Source organism: Pongo pygmaeus, chromosome 15 (assembly GCF_028885625.2).
Source record: "Pongo pygmaeus isolate AG05252 chromosome 15, NHGRI_mPonPyg2-v2.0_pri, whole genome shotgun sequence".
Taxonomy (NCBI): Eukaryota; Metazoa; Chordata; class Mammalia; order Primates; family Hominidae; genus Pongo; species Pongo pygmaeus.
Genome location: NC_072388.2, coordinates 52,230,758 through 52,249,398, shown reverse-complemented (window position 1 = coordinate 52,249,398; position 18,641 = coordinate 52,230,758). Strand labels below are relative to the sequence as shown.

The 18,641-nt window shown below is 40.1% G+C and overlaps 1 long non-coding RNA gene across 1 annotated transcript in view; it reads right to left on the bottom strand.

Annotated features, from left to right (window-relative positions):
* Positions 1-1,748: 1,748 nt before the first annotated feature.
* Positions 1,749-18,641, bottom strand: part of LOC129012074 (uncharacterized) — a 348,709-nt gene continuing 331,816 nt past the window's right edge. Inside the window, exon 4 of the long non-coding RNA XR_010123709.1 lies at positions 1,749-2,640. This is a non-coding gene — a long non-coding RNA (uncharacterized LOC129012074). The remainder of the gene's footprint in view (positions 2,641-18,641) is intronic.

The following is an 18,641-nucleotide window of genomic DNA, read 5'->3' as shown; positions in this document are numbered from 1 at the left end:
GATTGCACCATGGCACTCTAGCCTGGGTGACAGAGTGAGATTCATTTTCAAGAAAAAAAATAAAAGAAAAGAAAAAGGTGAAGAAGAATATGACACAAATGGAGGACATGAGTTACCCCTCCTAAGGAGGTGACTGTTACTGATATGGTGGATGTGGAAGAGTCTGTGTGTATTTTAAATAAATTTGTATCATATGTTACATATGTTAAGGAAATGTCTCGTATGAATGATTTGTGCTATGAAATGACAAATACATTCTACTTCATATTTAGTATAGTAGAATACTATATTATATGGTTAGCTTACTATACAGACACGATGTAGTTAGCATAAAGCTGCAGTTTTCGAAGTATGTGCAGTTTCTAAGTCCCAATTCTTTTCACAAAAGACTGACACAGACACTTAACTAGTCTGTTGAAAACAGAAATCTGTATTTGGTGTAGTTATGCTCATTTTCTTCCTGTTCCCATGGGTTCTCTTCTCAATGTTCTCATGCCTGCATGCTGCACTTGTCCTGCATTATTATCCTCCTATCCCAGGATTAATGACAAATTACAAAAGTCCTTATTCTCTGCATCTACATACCCATTGCTTTGCTAATTAACCAGGAATGGCTGCACAGTACTGCAGATCTCTGTCTCTCACTAACATGAGCTGCAGGTAATGCTTCTGAATGCAGTGTTCTCTGCACATGGTGAGGAAGAGAGGAATATTTTAAACTCTCTGTGCCTGGAAACGACACCAGGATTGGGAGTTAAAGCTTTCCTTTTGCTCCTACCTCTCAACAGAAACATAGATGCCAAGATATTCCCTGTTTTTGTAAGGCCTGAGGCAGATACAATTTTGGAAAGCCCTATTTAGGAAAAAAAAAATTAGAAAGTTACAAGTAAAAATTGCCAGAGTCCCTCCCAGGTCCCTGGAAGGAACATGCAAGTACAGGGACCTGAACTTTAAGCTTCATTAGCGTCTTGCTAAGTCTCTTCGCTCGATGTGTAATATCAGTAAATGTGCACCTAGGCCAAGAGTGCAGGGGTGCTTTCATCATTTCATTTCCACTCTCAAGGGAGTTGCACAAGGGTATGTATGCTAAACATACTCAGGATATGTTTAGGCATTAAGTCCTGATGATGATGGTGAAAAGAATGGTGCCAAACTGAGTTACATGAACACACATTCTGCCCTAGATCATTTTAAGATTAAAATGTACATCCTGTAGGTCATTGATAATAAAAACCAAATCCCATTATGGTACTAAAAGTGTAATGGATTGAATGTTTGTGTCCCCTGGAAAATTTATATATTGAAATTCTAACTCCCAAGATGATGGTATTAGAAAGTGTGGCCTTTGGGAAGTAATCAGGTCATAAGGGCTCCACCCTCATGAGTAGGACTAGTACCATTGTAAAAGAGGCCCCAGGGAGCTCATTTACTCCTTCTGCCACATGAGGTTAGAGTGATAAGACTATTGTCTTTGAGGGAGTGAGGCCTCATCTGTCACCAAATTTGTCCATGCCTTGATCTTGGACTTCCCAGCTGCCAGAACCATGAACAATAAATTTCTATTGTTTGTGAGCCACCCAGTTTATGGTATTTTTTTTTACAGCAGCCTAAATGGACTAGGACAAAAAGAAAAAAGAAGTAAAAAACCTTTTCTTTCAAGGACCCACAAACTTCATGTGTATAGGTAGTTTCCATTTTATGACAAAACTTCAGACAATACTATTTCAAACAAGATAGGAGTCATATTATTTGTAGGACTTTATCAATACAAATTTTACAAATGTTTTAGTTGACAAACTTTTAAATTTTAGAGTTTATAGATAGTAGAAAATTCTCCCTTTACATTATAAGTGTGATTAATGAAGTTAGTTAGTGGCATTCACAGCACCCCATGCTTCAGGGTCCTCTGAAAGTCCTCTGAAAATCATGGGCAATAGAAATAGTATTTTTGATTTGGTTTAAGGAATGCTGCTTATGTCTGAGAGTATTGTTTCATAACAGTGTGTTCACATAACAATGAGCCTTCACATTATCATAAAGTAATAGAGATGAGGGGAAAGGGGGCTCAAAATTCACTAAAAACCCACAAAAAAAAGCTGTGAGAGTTTGAGAAAAACCTAAAATTTAATAGCACACCTCCTTTTTAATATTAAGTGGGTAAATTTAGGCAAATTTTAAAGCTCTTCTTCTCATTGTATTTACAAAATCATTTCCTAACCCAGTCTTTAACAATCATAATCACCATCATCATCATCATGATAGCTACAATTTCTAGGAACTTCCACTCTGGTCAGTCATGCTACTGAACAATACATGCATCAATGCAATCCTTGTATGAGATAGATGAGATCCCACAAAGATACATGTTCCTAAAGGACAGTCTTGAGAACTATGCCCTAACTGAACAGTTGCCACCTTTCTGCTTTCCTGCTGTATCAGTTAGGATGTTTCAGTTACAAGTGCCAGGAAACCTTAAAATGAGATTTTTAAAAAATGCCATTTGACTAAAAGTTCCAATAGGATTGCCTTCAACAGAAGATTGACAAAGCAGCTCACTCCATGTAACAGGAAATTTTTTTTTACTGTTTTTCCACACCATTTCCTCAATGTCAGTTTCACAAGGTGCTCCAGGTTCTTTCCCTTAAAATTAAAGAAAAAAAAAAGAATAACTGGTAGGTTCTCAAGCATAGCACATTGAATAGCAGCATCCCCGTAAGCCCTTGGACTCAATCTCATTGGCCCACATTACTCATCATATGCCCATCATATACCATCACTGTCACCAAGGAGCAGATGGAATAAGGTGATTGACTTAAGCTCACTCTTTGGGTTCATATGATATGATATTCATCTCATGGATGAGAATAGAATAGGAGTAACTTCCCCAAAAGGAAAATCTTGGTGCTATTGGCAGAAAAGGGGGAGAATAGAGGCTGGGGGAGAGTGGTATCAGCCCCAAAAATAAGTACACTATACATACTACTATACATGTCCACTGCTAAGTGTTATTCCCATGTAAGTAAAAGAATCTAAAACTTTGATGTAGCATCTGTTTACAAGTATTCAACTAAAATAATAAACAAAACTATTAGTTTCCCATTCTCTCTCTACTCCTTGAATAAGAGGGAGCAGTTTGATCATTATCTGCAATTTAGAAAATCCTACTAAAACATATTTAATTACTGCATATATGGACTTCCTTTCCTATGGGAAAACTATGGTGACCTAATGACCATAGGATCCAAAATCCCCCCCTAAAGAAAAGACCAAATCTATGTGACAGAGAAATGGGGATCAAAATAATGACCCAAACAATAGAGCTTTAGTGTTCTTCGTTCTTCTCATTCTTTTTTTTTTTTTTTTTTTTTTTTTTTTTGAGACAAAGTCTTGCTTTTGTCCCCCAGGCTGGAGTGCAATGGTGTGATCTCGGCTCACTGCAACCTCCACCTCCCGGGTTCAAGCAATTCTCTTGTCTCGGCACCCCTGAGTAGCCGAGATTACAGGAGCCTGCCACCACGCCCGGCTAATTTTTGTATTTTTAGTAGAGATGGGTTTCACTATGTTAGCCAGTCTGGTCTAGAACTCCTGACCTCAGGTGATCCACCCGCCTCGGTCTCCCAAAGTGCTGGGATTACAGGCGTGAGCCACCACGCCCGGCCAGCGTTCTTCTCATTCTTTATAGAGATCTCCAACTCAATCAATCTGCTTATACCCATGCATGTCTTCATTATATATATTTTTAAATGTTCTTATACAAATATTTTTATCCCTTCACCAAGATTTTATTGGATTGCCAAAAACATAGCTATATTTGGAATTATTCAAATGTTGTGAAAAACTTAAAATGTGTTAAATCTTAATACATCTGAGTTCAAGATTGTTATATTTATTGCTAATAACATAACCCAAGTTATGAGACCAAGATAGAATACTGTGTCATGTATATTGCTGAATGAGTTATGGGTCTGAATTTTCACCACACTTCACAATAAAAAATGTTAGACTTGAGGAAATAACAAAAAAGTAAAAGTAGTTTTCTTTTCTCTATGTTAACAGAGGTCTTATTTGGAATATTCTTTGTAGTAGTAGTCAGGTTACCACAAAAACTGCTGTTCAACTTGCATTTAAAAGGAATGGTGGAAAATGGATTGGGAAGAAAGAAATTTGAGTTCCAGTTTAAGCTCTGTGGCTAACCAGCTGTGAGACCTTGTGCAAGTCACTATACATCTCTGTTTCACATTTCTCATTTGCACAATGAATAGGTTGGTAGAGATTGTCTTTACAAGTTCCCAACCCTGAACTTCTTCGAGTTTGGTGAAATAAGCATACAAGACAGGGAGCTCAGTTTACCTACACATCCAAAATGGAACATTACTGTCCAACTCCCCTCTTGGGATGTTAATATCGAGTGATAGAGACAGAAAGTTTGGAGGACAATTCTGGGTTTTACAAACAAATTTCTGAGTACTTCTTTAATTTGCGATTACCTTAAGTAAGCAATTCCCTTTACATTTTTATTCAAAAATAACAAGCTGTGTTTGAAATGCCAGTATACACCATTTATTACGCTCTCCAGCCCAAACACAAAAACATTTTTACTTATGTTATGACTTCACCTGGTGGCTTTCATTTTCCCCAACATAAAGACAGGGTGAAGCAAAGTAATAGAAAAATAGAAAACATCTTTGTCGGAAAATGAGATTGCAGCTGTGTAACTGGAGCACACAACCATAAATCAGAATGTCAAATCCAAAACACATGACTTTTTGCAAGTTCCCCATGTGCGCTCTAATGTGATTACAGCCTGGTTGCTATTATGATTTAAAACAAAGTCTTTCATGCTAGAAACAAAATGCGGAATGTGAGCCGCCTGGGGGAGAGAGCTGCAAGCTAGCTAGTGACATACCCCTTGCTGTCATTGAGGTGGGCTACAGTATTTCAAGTACTGGTTTGTCAGGTGTGAGAGAGCAAGAGGATACAAGAGGAACCTTGGCAGAGGTCTTAACATGAGGGACAAATTAGCCAGCAGTGTTCAGCTCAGCTTGACAATCTGAAATTAGCTTCTTTCTTCCCCCTCCCCATATTTTTTCCCCTAAGCAGAATCCTGCAGCCAAATAGAAAGATTACAGAAGTCATTCTTTCCTGCCTATCACATAAACAAATGGCCCAGCTGTTATTGCTAAGATTCCAGTTTTAAACTTGGACTTTCTTGTATAAACTTCAATGTAATGGTATTTAAAGTGTCATAGGCAATAAGCATCTAATCCTACTCAATAAATTGTAGGCTCGTTGCATGAACTCCTAGAGCTGTTAAAGACAGCTGTGCTTTTTTTGTAATTTAAGTCATTTCCAAATTGGGCAGTTCTCCAGGTGTATTTTCAGACAAACAATGTGTGCTAGAAAAAGTAATGTTCTGACTCTTTCAGCAATGGAATAAACACAAAGAAGTAAATGCTGAGGTATAACACAATGAAAATATCATTCCTGATCACCCGAGGAGGGCAGGCATCAAGGTAGGGGTGCTAGGAAACTGCCCTTGTTTCCTTTGACTATTAAAATATGAGCCAGGACATTTTCCCCTCAAGGAGCTTTTGCCAGGCCCATCACTTTTGTAACTGGTCTTTGGGCCAATGCCATAGATGAGTACCAGGATAGAGGATAACAGGTTAGTATGTATCAAAATAGAACCATCAACTTGAAGAACAAAAATACAAGCCTCAAATGGAAAAAGCTCCTCCCATAGCTGATATTTAAAGGGTCCGGACAAAACAGTTTGCACTTCTGTAATGCCATTGAAAAAAGTCATCATAGGCCCATAGGATAAGAGGGAATTGACAAGAGGTTATTTCATCCAGCTGACTGTCTCTAAGAAGACCCACAATGGAAGAATTTCAAGCAGATTAGTTGGTAATTGATTTATATCCAAATTATCATTAAGCATTAAATGAATCCTCTTCCAGTACATAAAGCCTCTGAGTAGACAGGGCACTTTCTATATCCACCCCAAGTTGAGTATTCGACAGTCAGCTGATAGATCTGAGTAGGAAACAGCCCAAGCTCTTCTTAACCACAGTTTGATGATGGTGAGTCATTTTCACAGAGGCCATTGCAAAGTTTGCCTCCTGTAGCTGATTCTGGAGCACAGGAGTGCTGCTATTGTTGTTGTTTCATTTTGATGTCTTATCATCAAAAGTTGGTTTGTGCCTACAGTCTTACCCTGCCTTGTTCTACACTGTTATGAGATACTGTGCATTATCTTTTCGGCTAAACACATGTGATATCTACCTCATCATTGACAATGCAGAGTAAACAGAGAAAAGCACAGAGAAAACAAATCCCAGACCTAGAGCCCACAGTGTAGTTCCCCTGAGTCCTCTATGGTGGGTTGAACTTCATCACAGAAAGAGTAGGCCTGAAATGAATCAACACCTCTTTCAGTTGCTGGAACGTAACACAAGCACACAGGTGGAGGGAGTTTCAGGCAATGACTCAGGATTACTTTTGGCCTAGGTGGACAATTGGACAGCTAAACACAGTCCCAAAACTCTGAGAAATCGCTTTCTGGATTCTCACTTCCCCCCAACCCCAAAAATGACAGCTCCACTTGCATTTCTACTGAAGCTTTGAAGTTAAGCCTCAATAATTAGAACTCCCCTGGGATTGAGATAGTATTCCTACTGTTCCCCTTTGAGAAATGACAGCTTAGACCTGTCACCTTAGGGGAACACTTTACCTCAGGCAAAAGCAATGGTCCACTTGTTTCTAGTCCCAGAGAGCAAAACTCCTCAGGTTTTGTTCATTTTTGAGGGGAAACCCTACAGCTCTGCGCACATTAAAGACCTAACCAAAAAATGTCTAGAAACAACTAATCTCTCAGTGTCACTTCAAACAAGTATAGCATACCAGGCACATGGTATTTATCAAACAACATAGACCCTCAGCTAGCCAATGGATTGAGTCCCATTTCTCTCGTTTAAGAAGTCTCTAAAAGCCTACAAAAATATTGTCAAAGTTATATATATAATATTCAGAATTTTGTTCTGAAGGCAATTAACCCAATACTACAGGTAGCATTTTTCAATGTGTATAACCCCCACTAAAAACTGTTTGGTTTTCATGAAAGTGTCTTGAAAGGAAGGACATGCCCCATAGAATGGAATGGTGGGTTGTTGTTTTTTTTTTTTAAGCTAAAAGCTGGAGAATGAAATTATTGAAACCATCTTCTGTTCTACTTTAATTTTCACCAGCTTTTTGCTAGTTTACTTTAACAAGTAATGTTTGATTGAATTCAGGCCTGCTTTTGTTTACAAAATGAACGAGAGCCAGCAAGTCGTGGCCTGGCTAATTTGCACATCCACTGCCTTGGTCTCCTCCCCTTTAAACAAAAATCTGGAGTTTGTGATTTATTGTTGATTTGGTTAGCTCAAATGATTTTGATGGCTAAAATCTACCTTCCACCCCATCCTTGAAATTTTCTCCAAAAGCACCCACTCTATTTTTACCATACAAGGCAGACTTGACACTCCTACTCCCCCCCACCCAAAAAAAAGAAAAACACATCTTAACTCCCAAGATTTCAGATGCCAATGAATGAAACTGAGAATAAAAATCCACAGATGGGAGAAGAGGAAAGCAAGATCCTCTACATCTATAGCTTTAGAAATGAAACTAGCCCATTCAGAAGAATAATATCCTGACAGCAAAGCAAAATGGTAATTGTTGATAACACATCTCTTTGAGGATTTGTGAGACATCCTTGTTTGACAATCAGGTAGACCAGATGTTTTCGGATTTGGCAGCCCCTCAGAATCATCTTGGAAGCCCTATTCTTAAGTATCCTCCTTTAAAAAGTCTGATTTTAAAAGTCTAGGGGCCAGGTGCGGTGGCTCACGCCTGTAATCCCAGCACTTTGGGAGGCCAAGGCAGGCGGATTATGAGATCAGGAGATTGAGACCATCCTGGCTAACATGGTGAAACCCCCCTCTACTAAAAATATAAAAAATTAGCCGGGCGTGGTGGCAGGTGCCTGTAGTCCCAGCTACTCGGGAGGCTGAGGCAGGTGAGTGGCATGAACCCGGGAGGCGGAGGTTACAGTGAGCTGAGATCGTGCCAGTGCACTCCAGCCTGGGCAACAGAGTGAGACTCTGTCTCAGAAAAAAAAAAAAAAGTCTAGGGTAGAATCTGTATGTTCACAAAGTACCCTCAAATGGTTATGGAGGTCCACCAAGCTTTGAAACATTAAGTATAGTCTTTATTCATGTTTAATGTTACCCTGTCCAGCCAATTTAATCTCTTTCTCTGCTTGAATTCTCCAATTGCAATCTGGAGGTCACACAGGATAAGTATGCTGTGAAATTGGTGTGTGGTTCCCTGTATAGTCAGGAGAGGGGAGGTGAGGGGCAATGCTCCTTGTCATTCAGGCACAAAATCCACACACATGCTTCTGTAGGGGCTACTTCAGCAAGATCACTACCTAATGCTAAAAATCATTTGACTCTCACATGCCTACCATCTATTCATAATGTTCCACATCCATTCAGCCATCCATTTTCCTAACAGCAAGGCAAAACTCACTCCCAGCCCCCTCTATCCCCATGCAATCAGCTACCCTTTTGGTGATTTGCCCTCTTCCCTCAGGCTGTTTATTTAAACATAATCTTGTTTAAAGTAAAAATTAAATTTACCCAGTGGTACAGGTATTGAGGCAATGACTAGTCACTCTGACAGGGAAGAAACCATACCCATCTTGCGTATCCCTGCAATCCAACTGAATAATAGGAAATTCAGTTCCAACACCTATCTACCGAGAGTTAGGTCAATTCCAACACCTACCTACCCAGAGTTAGGTCAAATTTCACAGGTTAAAAGCAGAGTCCTCCATAAGATTCTCCTCTTCTCAGACACCAGCCATAAGCTCTGGGGTTCCCAGGCCACCTGCATTTCTAACTGGCTACAAATTCTGGGGTTCTCACTACTCCCTCGGTACTGTAATTCATTTTAACAACTCACAAAACTCAGAATAGCACCATATTTATAACTACAGTTTTATACAAAAGATACAAATTGGGACCAACAATGAAAAGACTCATGGGGTGAGGTGTGGGAGGGTCCCAGACACAGAGCTTCCATGTCTTCAGGACACATCACCCTCCCAGCACATCAATGTGCGTCACTAACCGGGAAGTTCAACTGAGCTCCAGGTGTCCACAGTTTTTATTGGTGTTTCATTATATAGGCATGATTGATATTAGCGCATGATTGATATTAGCACATGATTGAACTCCATCTCTAAGGCTCCTCCCCTCCCCACAGGTCAGCCTGACATCACAAGGATCAAACCGCAATGCTCTAATCACATGATTGGTCCTTCCAGAGTAGCCAGTACCCATTCTAAGTCATCTCATTAGCATAAACTCAGTCATGGTAAAGGAGAGGGCATCCATGAATAACAAAGACACTCCCCTCACTCAGAAAATTCTTTAGACTTAGAGGTTACCTCCCAGGGACCAAAGTTTAGCCAAATTCCTTACTATACAACAGGTCTCTACTTGAATATGACTGTTCTTATTGTCCTCAGACCATAAACAGTACCAGGTCAGCTCCTTTGCTAAATAGCCCTTAGCTCTCTGCTTCTGCCTTTTGATACACTCATCATACTCATAATCACTTGCTCTTCATCTCCCGTCCTTAAGCTTAAGGTCAAGAACCATGTCTGTCATATTCATTACACTTCACCAGTTCCTCACACTAGTTAAGGAACATAGTTAATATAATCAAATATTTGTTGTTAGGTAAATTCTATCTCCATGCCTTTATTCATAGGTGTGAAAATGACATTTACAAACATAAAGCTAGCACCAGGGACACAGTAGCTATAGTAAAAACAGGTATACATATAAATAAGACAACCAGGGAACCCTCCAATCATTGAAAAAACCTTTGGAATAGATTTGAAATTTCCTTCATCTCAAATCCTGTTGTGTCTACCAGAGTCCTGGGAAAATGTGAATCAAGAGGCACAAAATAACAGAACTTCTATATTTTTCATCCTGAAGGTGCTGATAATGGTGATGGGGGAAGGGAGACATTGATTGATTTTCTTCTTTATTCAACTTCTAGTTGAGTTTCATTAACCTTTTAGCAAACAATCATGTTCTAAATAAGCAAAGTGTTTCTTCGAAGTTTATTCCCCCCTAAACATATGGTAATAGTATTTGAAAGTGGATTTCTATTTCAATTGCCACACAAGCATCCTTTTCTCTAGCCTCTCACCAAAAAAAAAAAAAGATTATACATAATATGATTTTTTTTAAAAAAAAATGGAATTCAAAATTTAAATTTGCAATGAAAAACACAATCATCTTAGTTCAGTCAATAAAAAGAAGATAGAAAGTGAGCCTGAGTATTTTGATCCACCCACTTACTGCAAAGTTCCACATAACTTTGACTTTCAGATGAAAATATTTTCAATAAACATTGGTAGAATCAAATTGAAATCTGATTCCTCATTTGTCTAAGTCTTGTCCTCCAGCAATCATGGATTGTAAACTCAATCGTAGGAAGTAGAGCTTATGGAATGTCATAGCTGGAAGCAATATGCATAATCAGAAAACAGAGATCCATAGAGGACAAATAACTTGCTCTACTTTCCACACCAAGTTAATGGCAGAGACGGGACCAGAATCCCATCTCCTGACTCTCTACTTCCTAACATTGTTTCTATATCACGTTACATTAATATTTCTTTTCTATGCCCCAGAGTTCACAATAATGTTCAGCACATAATAAATGCTCAGTGAATCATGCCAATTTTGATTTCTTAAAGTGTTTTGTCTAACACACTGTGAAGCATGATTCCATACTTTCCTGTCATATATTTAGTTATACTTTTGCACCTACACAGATGACATATGGCTGGTCATATAGCACTGCTCTGCTGAGAACTCAATATGTCTGCATTTCTTCTGTCATCCTTCTTCCATCTCTCCCCAATCCGTGCACTTAAAAATAAAGATGCAGCCCTACACAACATACTCTTCATGGATTGTCACTATCTTGCCAGGTGGTAGACTTGCTCTTTTAGTTCCAGTCTTAAAAGCAAACAGGAGTATTTGTTGTAAATGATTTAAAAACTTGACTTGTGGGTGGGAAAAAAATCTCATCCCTCCCAAGACATTCAAATTTTGTTTTTGGTTTCACTGGACTTCAAAAAAGACTACAGCTAGCATTTATGATATTCATTTGCCTTTTAAACCAAAGTGGCTGACACATGTTAGTCCCTCAAGTGTGTGTTGAATGAAATGTGTGTGAAGACATGTGATGTGAATTATTTCACCTTAAACTGCAATGGGATGTGTTTTTATGCATTCTACATTTGGGTACCTTGGAATAGAGTGTTTATCTTCAGGTAACTAATGAATATTGGAATTTACACAGGAGCCAGCACCACCATTTGAAAAGACAAATCATATCAGATCTTCCCGGCTTGAGTTATTTTAATGGCTTTCACTTAAAATAAAATCAAACCCATAACATTAGCCTACATGTCCCACATAATCTTGCTCTAGGTTCTTCCCTAGCCTCATCTCTATTGAAACTTCTTTTCATTCATCATCAGCCACCATGCTTTCTTTTCACCTCCTCTTATTTCAGCTCTTTAGGAGTCTTTGCACATGCTGTTCCTGCTGGTTAGAATATTCACTGATATGGTTTGGCTCTGTGTCCCCACTCAAATCTTATGTCAAATTGTAATCCCCATGTGTTGAAGGAGGGGCCTGGTGGGAGATGATTGAATCATGATGGGGCAGACCTCCCCCTTGCTGTTCTCATAATAGAGTTCCAGGAGATCTGGTTGTTTAAAAGTGTATAGTGCTTCCCCCTTCACTCCCTCTCTCTCTCCCACTCTGCCACGTGAAGAAGGTGCTTGCTTCCCCTTCACCCTTTCACCATGAAGGGCCTCCCAGCCATGCTTCCTGTACAGCCTGCAGAACTGTGAGTCAATTAAACCTCCTTTCTTCATAAATTACCCAGTCTCAGGTAGTTCATTACAGCAGTGTGAGAATAGACATTGTGTTTCCTATGCTCCTTCTCCCACCTCCCCCTGCCAACGAATCATGTCTCTTTGTGTCCATACTCCTGTGTAATATTTTGCTGCAACTCCCAGCCAATGGTAGAAGCTATTTCTCTTCTCCTTAATCTGGACAGGACTAACATAATGCAATGGAAGTAACATTCTAGAATTTCTAAAACCAGGTCTTTAAGTGGCCTTATAGCTTCCACTTTTGCTCTCGGAACCCAACTGCTATGTAAGAAGTTTAAGCTGTCTTGCTGAAGAGAGAGGACATATGCAGAGAAAAATCCTAAAGGATAGTAATCCAGGTAGAAAGAGATGCCACATGGAGAAGAACCAAGGTCCTTTGGCTAATAGCCAGCATCAAGACCCAGACACATTAGTGAGGCCATCTTGGATTCTTCAGTCCCAGCTGAATTGACACCATATGGTCAGCTGAACCTGGCTGAACCCTGCCAAATTCCTGACTCAAAAAATTGTAAGCAATAAAATGGTCATTGCCATTTTAAATTTATATTTTTGTTACACAGAGTAACATTTTGTCTTGTTTACAGTTATATGGGTTTCAGCACACACAAAGATATTTGTAGTCACCACCACAAGTGGATGTAGCTTAACTTTAACATCCCAAAGCATGTTCTTGTACTGACCATCAGAAGTCAGAGCTCTATAGCCACCAACCCTAGCAACCACTGATCTATTCTCTAAACCTACAGTTTTGCTTATGTCAGAGTATCATATAAACAGAATCATACAGTATTCAACATTTTGAGACTGGTTTCTTTCAATTACCATCATATATTTGAGATTCATTCATGATGTATGTATTAATAGTTTTTAACTTATTATGACTGAGTAGTATTCTATTGCATGGATTACTCATCCATTGACATATTTTGGGGTTGGTTCCAGTTTTTGGTGATTTTGAATAAGGCTATTTTAAGTGTATATGTAGAGGTTTCTTTTCAAAAATACGTTTACATTTCTTTGGGCTAAATAGTTAGAAATGGGATTGCTGGATCATATGCAAGGTCTATGTTTAACTTTTAACTCAGAAACTGCCAGAAGGGCTGTACCATCTTGCATTCCCACGAGCAATACATGAGAAACCTAACTGTTCCACACCCTTGTCAGCAGACTATCTTCAGTGCTTTTTAATCATTCTAATAGGCACGCAGTGGCAACTTAATTGTGCTTTTCATTTGCATTTCCCTAGTGGCTAATGTTATTAAGCATCTTTTCATGTACTTATTTTCCACCTGCATATCCTTTTTGATGAAATATTGTCTCATCATTTGCCTAAGCTTTTATTCAGTTGTTTTCTTATTGCTGAGTTTTGAAAGCTTTTTCTATATTTTGGATACAAGTCCTTTGTCAAATATATGATTTGCAAATATTCTTACCAAATCTGTGGCTTATATTTTCATCTTCTTAGCAACATCCTTTGAAGAACAAAATTTTTAATTTTGAGAAAGTCCAATTTGTCTTTGTTTTTTTCTTGGATTGTGCTTTTGGTGTAGTATTTAAGAATTCTTTGCCTAGCCCAAGATCAGGAAGATTTTCTCCTATGTTTTCTTCTAACAATTTTATAGTTCTATATTGTGTATTTAGATCTATATCAAGTGAATTTTTATATAAGGTATGAGGTATGGGTTGAGACCTTGCATATATTTTATTAGATTTATACCTAAAATTTTACTTTTTTGAAGGTATTGTAAATGTTACTTTAAAAAAATTTTAGTTTTCTATACTCTTTCCTAGAGTATAGAAAACCAACTGATTTTGTATGTTTACTTTGTAGTTTGTGACCTTGCTAAACTCACTTATTAGTTTTAGGAGCTTTTTTGTAGATTACTTAGGATTTTATACATCTTGAAGTATAGTTTTATGCTTCCATTTCTATCTGAGTGTCTTTTATTTATTTTTCTTGCCTTATTGCACTTTCTAGGACTTCTAATACAATATTAAGTAGGAATGCTGACAATAGACATCTTCACTAGTAATATACTTAAAAGAAAATCATTCAGTCTTTTCCCATTAGATATACCATATTAGCTGAAGGACTTTTTAAATGTATTTATTTATTTTTTTGATGCCCTTCTATTTATGGCTTGCTGAGAGTTTTTAATCATTCATTTTTTTAAATTTTGCCAAATGCTGCTTCTTCATCTATTGATAGGATCACATGGATTTTCTTATGTATCCGTTAATCTGGTGAATTATATTAATTTTTGAATGTTGAGCCAGCCTTGCATTTCTAGGATACACACCCCTTGGCAATGGTATAGAATTCTTCACATATATTGCTCAATTTAATTTGCTTATGTTTTGTTGTTTTGCTGAGAACTTTTGTATCTGTGTTCATAAGACATATTAATCTATAGTTTTCTTTCTTTTCTTTCTTTCTTTTTCTTTCTTCTTTTTTCCTCTCTTTCTTTCTTTCTTCTTTCTTTTTTTGTAGAAACAGGGTCTCACTTTGCCAACCAGAGTACAGTCCAGTGGTGTAATTATAGTTCACTGCAGCCTTAAACTCCTGAAACTTTACACCCATTGAACAACTCCCCATTTCTCCTACTCACCCAGCCCCCGGCAACCACTATCGCATTCTCTGCTTCTATGAGTTTGACTATTATAGATACCTCATCTATGTGGAATCCTACAACTTCATGGCAAAAATACCCCAAATAACTGGATTTTAAAATGTGCAAAAAACCTGAATAGACATTTCTCCAAAGAAGACATACAAGTGGCCAACAGGCACATGAAAAGATGCTTACTACAGATTCTGTATTCCCTTTGCCTTCAGCAAGCACCTCAGCAGGTTTTGGTTTTTTTCCTGGTGGAGTGACCCAAACCTTCATTCCTGAAGGATCTGGATCATTTGTAGTCCTGCCTGAATTGGGCTGTTATAGTTTCCCATTGACCTTCATAACAGGGCATGGTAATACTAAGAGACACCCTAAGGGATCTTTTGTATTCCATGCATACTCCTCCTTACCTCCATTGTGGAGTAGTAGACTGATTTCATCTTGATAATCTAGGTCAGTCACCCCAGCCAGTACTGTAACTCCCTTCTTAGCCTGCTGACTTAAAGGCAGGAGAAGCCCAAAGTGTCCAGGTGGCAATCTTCACTTCCAGTTTAATGGAATCATTGTGTCTCCTGGTGGTAGTGTTCTTCTCTCTGAAACTAAGACCTCTAGGCCAGCAGGACGTAATGTCGTGGGAACAGGAAGCAAAAATGTTGCTAGTGGATCACTAGGGGTGATGGTGAGTGGTGCCACTTCCACTTCCACCTCTTGATTCCTGGACCTGTGAATCCTGGCTATGAGAGAAACAGTACCATATATTGGATGCTGATTCAGAGCATACATGGCCTTCTGGAGAACTTTGCACCAGCCCTGCAAATTATTGTCATCTAGTTGGCATTGTCATTGCGACTTCAAAAAACCATTCCACCGTTCTATCAATGCAGTTGCTTCAGGATGATGGGGAACATGGTAAAATTAGTGAATTCCATGAGCATGAGCCCACTGCCACACTTCTTTAGCTGTAAAGTTGGTTAGAGGCAATGCTGTGTGGAATACCATGATGGTGGATAAGGCATTCCATAAGTCCACGGATGGTAGTATTGGCAGCACTGCGTGCAGGATAGGCAAACTCATATCCAGATTGTTTATTCCAGTGAGGACAAACCTCTGCCCTTTCCATGATGGAAGAGGTCCAATATAATCGACCTGCCACCAGGTAGCTGGCTGATCACCCCGAGGAATGGTGCCATATCAAGGGCTCAGTGTTGGTCTCTGCTGCTGGCAAATTGGGCACTCAGCAGTGACCATAGCCTGGTCAGCCTTGGTGAGTGGAAGTCCATGTTGCTGAGCCCATGCATAACCTCCATCCCTGTCACCATGGCCACTTTGTTCATGGGCCCATTGGGTGATGACAGGGGTGGCTGGGGAAAGAGGCTGAGTTGTGTCCACAGAATGGGTCATCTTACCCACCTGATTATTGAACTCCTACACCGCTGAGGTCACCCATTGATGAGCACTCACATGGGACACAAATGTCTTCACAGTTTTTGACCACTCAGAGAGGTCCAGCCACATAACCCTTCCCCAAATTTCTTTGTCACCAATTTTTCAATCATGCTTCTTCCAGGTCCCTGACCATCCAGCCAAACCACTGGCTACAGCCCATGAAACAGTATACAATCACACATCTGGCCATTTCTCCTTCTATGCAAAGTGCACAACCAGGTGCACTGCTCTAAGTTCTTCCCACTGGGAAGATTTCCCTTCATCGCTATTCTTCAGGGATGTCCTAGAAAGGGGCTGTAGTGCTACAGCTGTCCACTTTTAGGTAGTGCCTGCATATCATGCAGAACCATCTGTGCACCAGGCCCTGGTCTTCTCTTCCTCTGTCAACTGATCATAGGGAACTCCCCATGAGGCCATTGGTGCAGGCTGGGGGAAAGAAGGCAGAGTGGCAGGAGTGGAGACCATGGGCATTTGAGCCACTTCCTTATGTAACTTACTTGTGCCTTCAGGACCTGTCAAGCCTGATCAGGCATATGCCACTTCCATTTGATGATGGAATGCTGCTGTACATCACCCACTTTATGGCTTGATGGGTCAGAAAGCACCCAGTTCATGATAGGCAGTTCAGGTCAAATGGTGACTTGATGATCCATAGTCAAACGTTCAGTTTCCAACAAAGCCCAGTAACAGGCCAAGAGGTGTCTCTCAAAAGGAGAGTAGTTATCTGCAGAAGATGGCAGGGCCTTACTCCAAACTCCTAGAGGCCTCCACTGTGATTCACCTATGGGAGCCTGAAAAAGGCTCCAAACAGCATCCCTATCTGCCACTGACACCTCAAGCACCATTGGATCTGCTGGGTCATATGGCCCAAGTGGCAGAGCAGCTTGGACAGCAGCCTGGACCTGTTGCAGAGCCTTCTCCTGTTCTGGACCCCACTCAAAACTGGCAGCCTTTCAGGTCACTTGATAAATGGGCCAGAGTAACACACCCAAATGAAGAATGTGTTGCCTCCAAATAGGCCCACTAGGCATGCCTCTTTCTTGGTTGTAGGAGGGGCCAAAACAGCAACTTATCCTTTACCTTAGAAGGAGTATCTCGACAGGCCCCACAACCACTGGACCTCTGGAAATTCTACTGAGGTAGAAGGTCCCTGAATTTTAGTCAGATTTATTTCTCACCTCTGGCATGCAAATGTCTCACCAGTAAGTCCAGTGTGTTTGCTACTTCTTGCTCACTGGATCCAATCAGCATAATGTCACCAGTGTAATGGACCAATGTGATATCTTGTGGAAGCAAAAAGTGATCAAGTTCTTTCTGAATAAGATTATGACATAAAGCTGGAGAGTTGGTATACCCCTGAGGTAGGACAGTAAAGGTATATTGCTGGCCTTGCCAGCCAAAGGGGAACTGCTTCTGGTGGGCCTTACGGACAGGAATGGAGAAAAAGGCACTTGCCAAGTCAATGGCTACATACCAGGTACCAGGAGATGTGTTCATTTGCTCAAGCAATCAAACCATATCTGGTACAGCAGCTGCAATTGGAGTCACCACTTGGTTAAGTTTACGATAATCCACTGTCATTCTCAAAGATCCATCTGTCTTCTACATAGGCCAAATGGGAATGTTGAACAGGGATGTGGTGGGAATCACCACTCCTGCATCTTTCAAGTCCTTGATGGTGGCACTAGTCTCCGCAATCCCTCCAGAGATGCAATGTTGTTTTTGATTTACTATTTTTCTAGGTAGAGGAAGCATTAATGGCTTCCGTTTGGCCTTTCCCATCACAGTAGCCCTCACCCTACCAGTCAGGGAGCCAATGTGGGGGTTCTGCCAGCTACTAAGTACGTCTGTGCCAATTATGCACTCTGGCACTGGGGAAATGACCACAGGATGAGTCTGGGGACCCACTGGACCCACTGTAAGTCAGACCTGAGCTAAAACTCCACTAGTTACCTGACCTCCATAAGCCCCTACTTTAACTGGAGGACCACATGACATTTTGCGTCCCCTGGAATCAGCGTCAGCTCAGAGCCAGTGTCCAGTAACCCCCGAAATGTCTGATCATTTCCCTTTCCCCAGTGCACAGTTACCCTGGTAAAAGGCCTCATGTCTCCTTGGGGAAGGATGGGAGAAAGATTCATACACAAATTGTCAGTAATGTAGTGGGGTCCTTCCTCAAGGGAACCCGGCCTCCCCTTCATTCAAGGGATTCTTGGTCTGTAAACTGGCTCAAGTCTGGAAATTGACTGAGGGGCTGTGATTTTGTTTTTATAATTCAAATTAGTCTTTTGTTCATTCAACCTAGAAGTTTTCTGATTGTATAATTTAAGTTGGAATGCAGTACACTTCTTAACAATTTTACTTCTAGGAACACCATGATTAATTAGCCAATGCCAGAGCTCTACACTAGTCAGACTATTCTGATTGCCACTTTGCCTGTGCAGTCCATTACGGTAGCCATGCCCACCTTGACTTTGACAGTTGAGTCCTGCCACTTGGCTCCTGCCAATTATTCCCATTGTATTTAAATTTTGTAA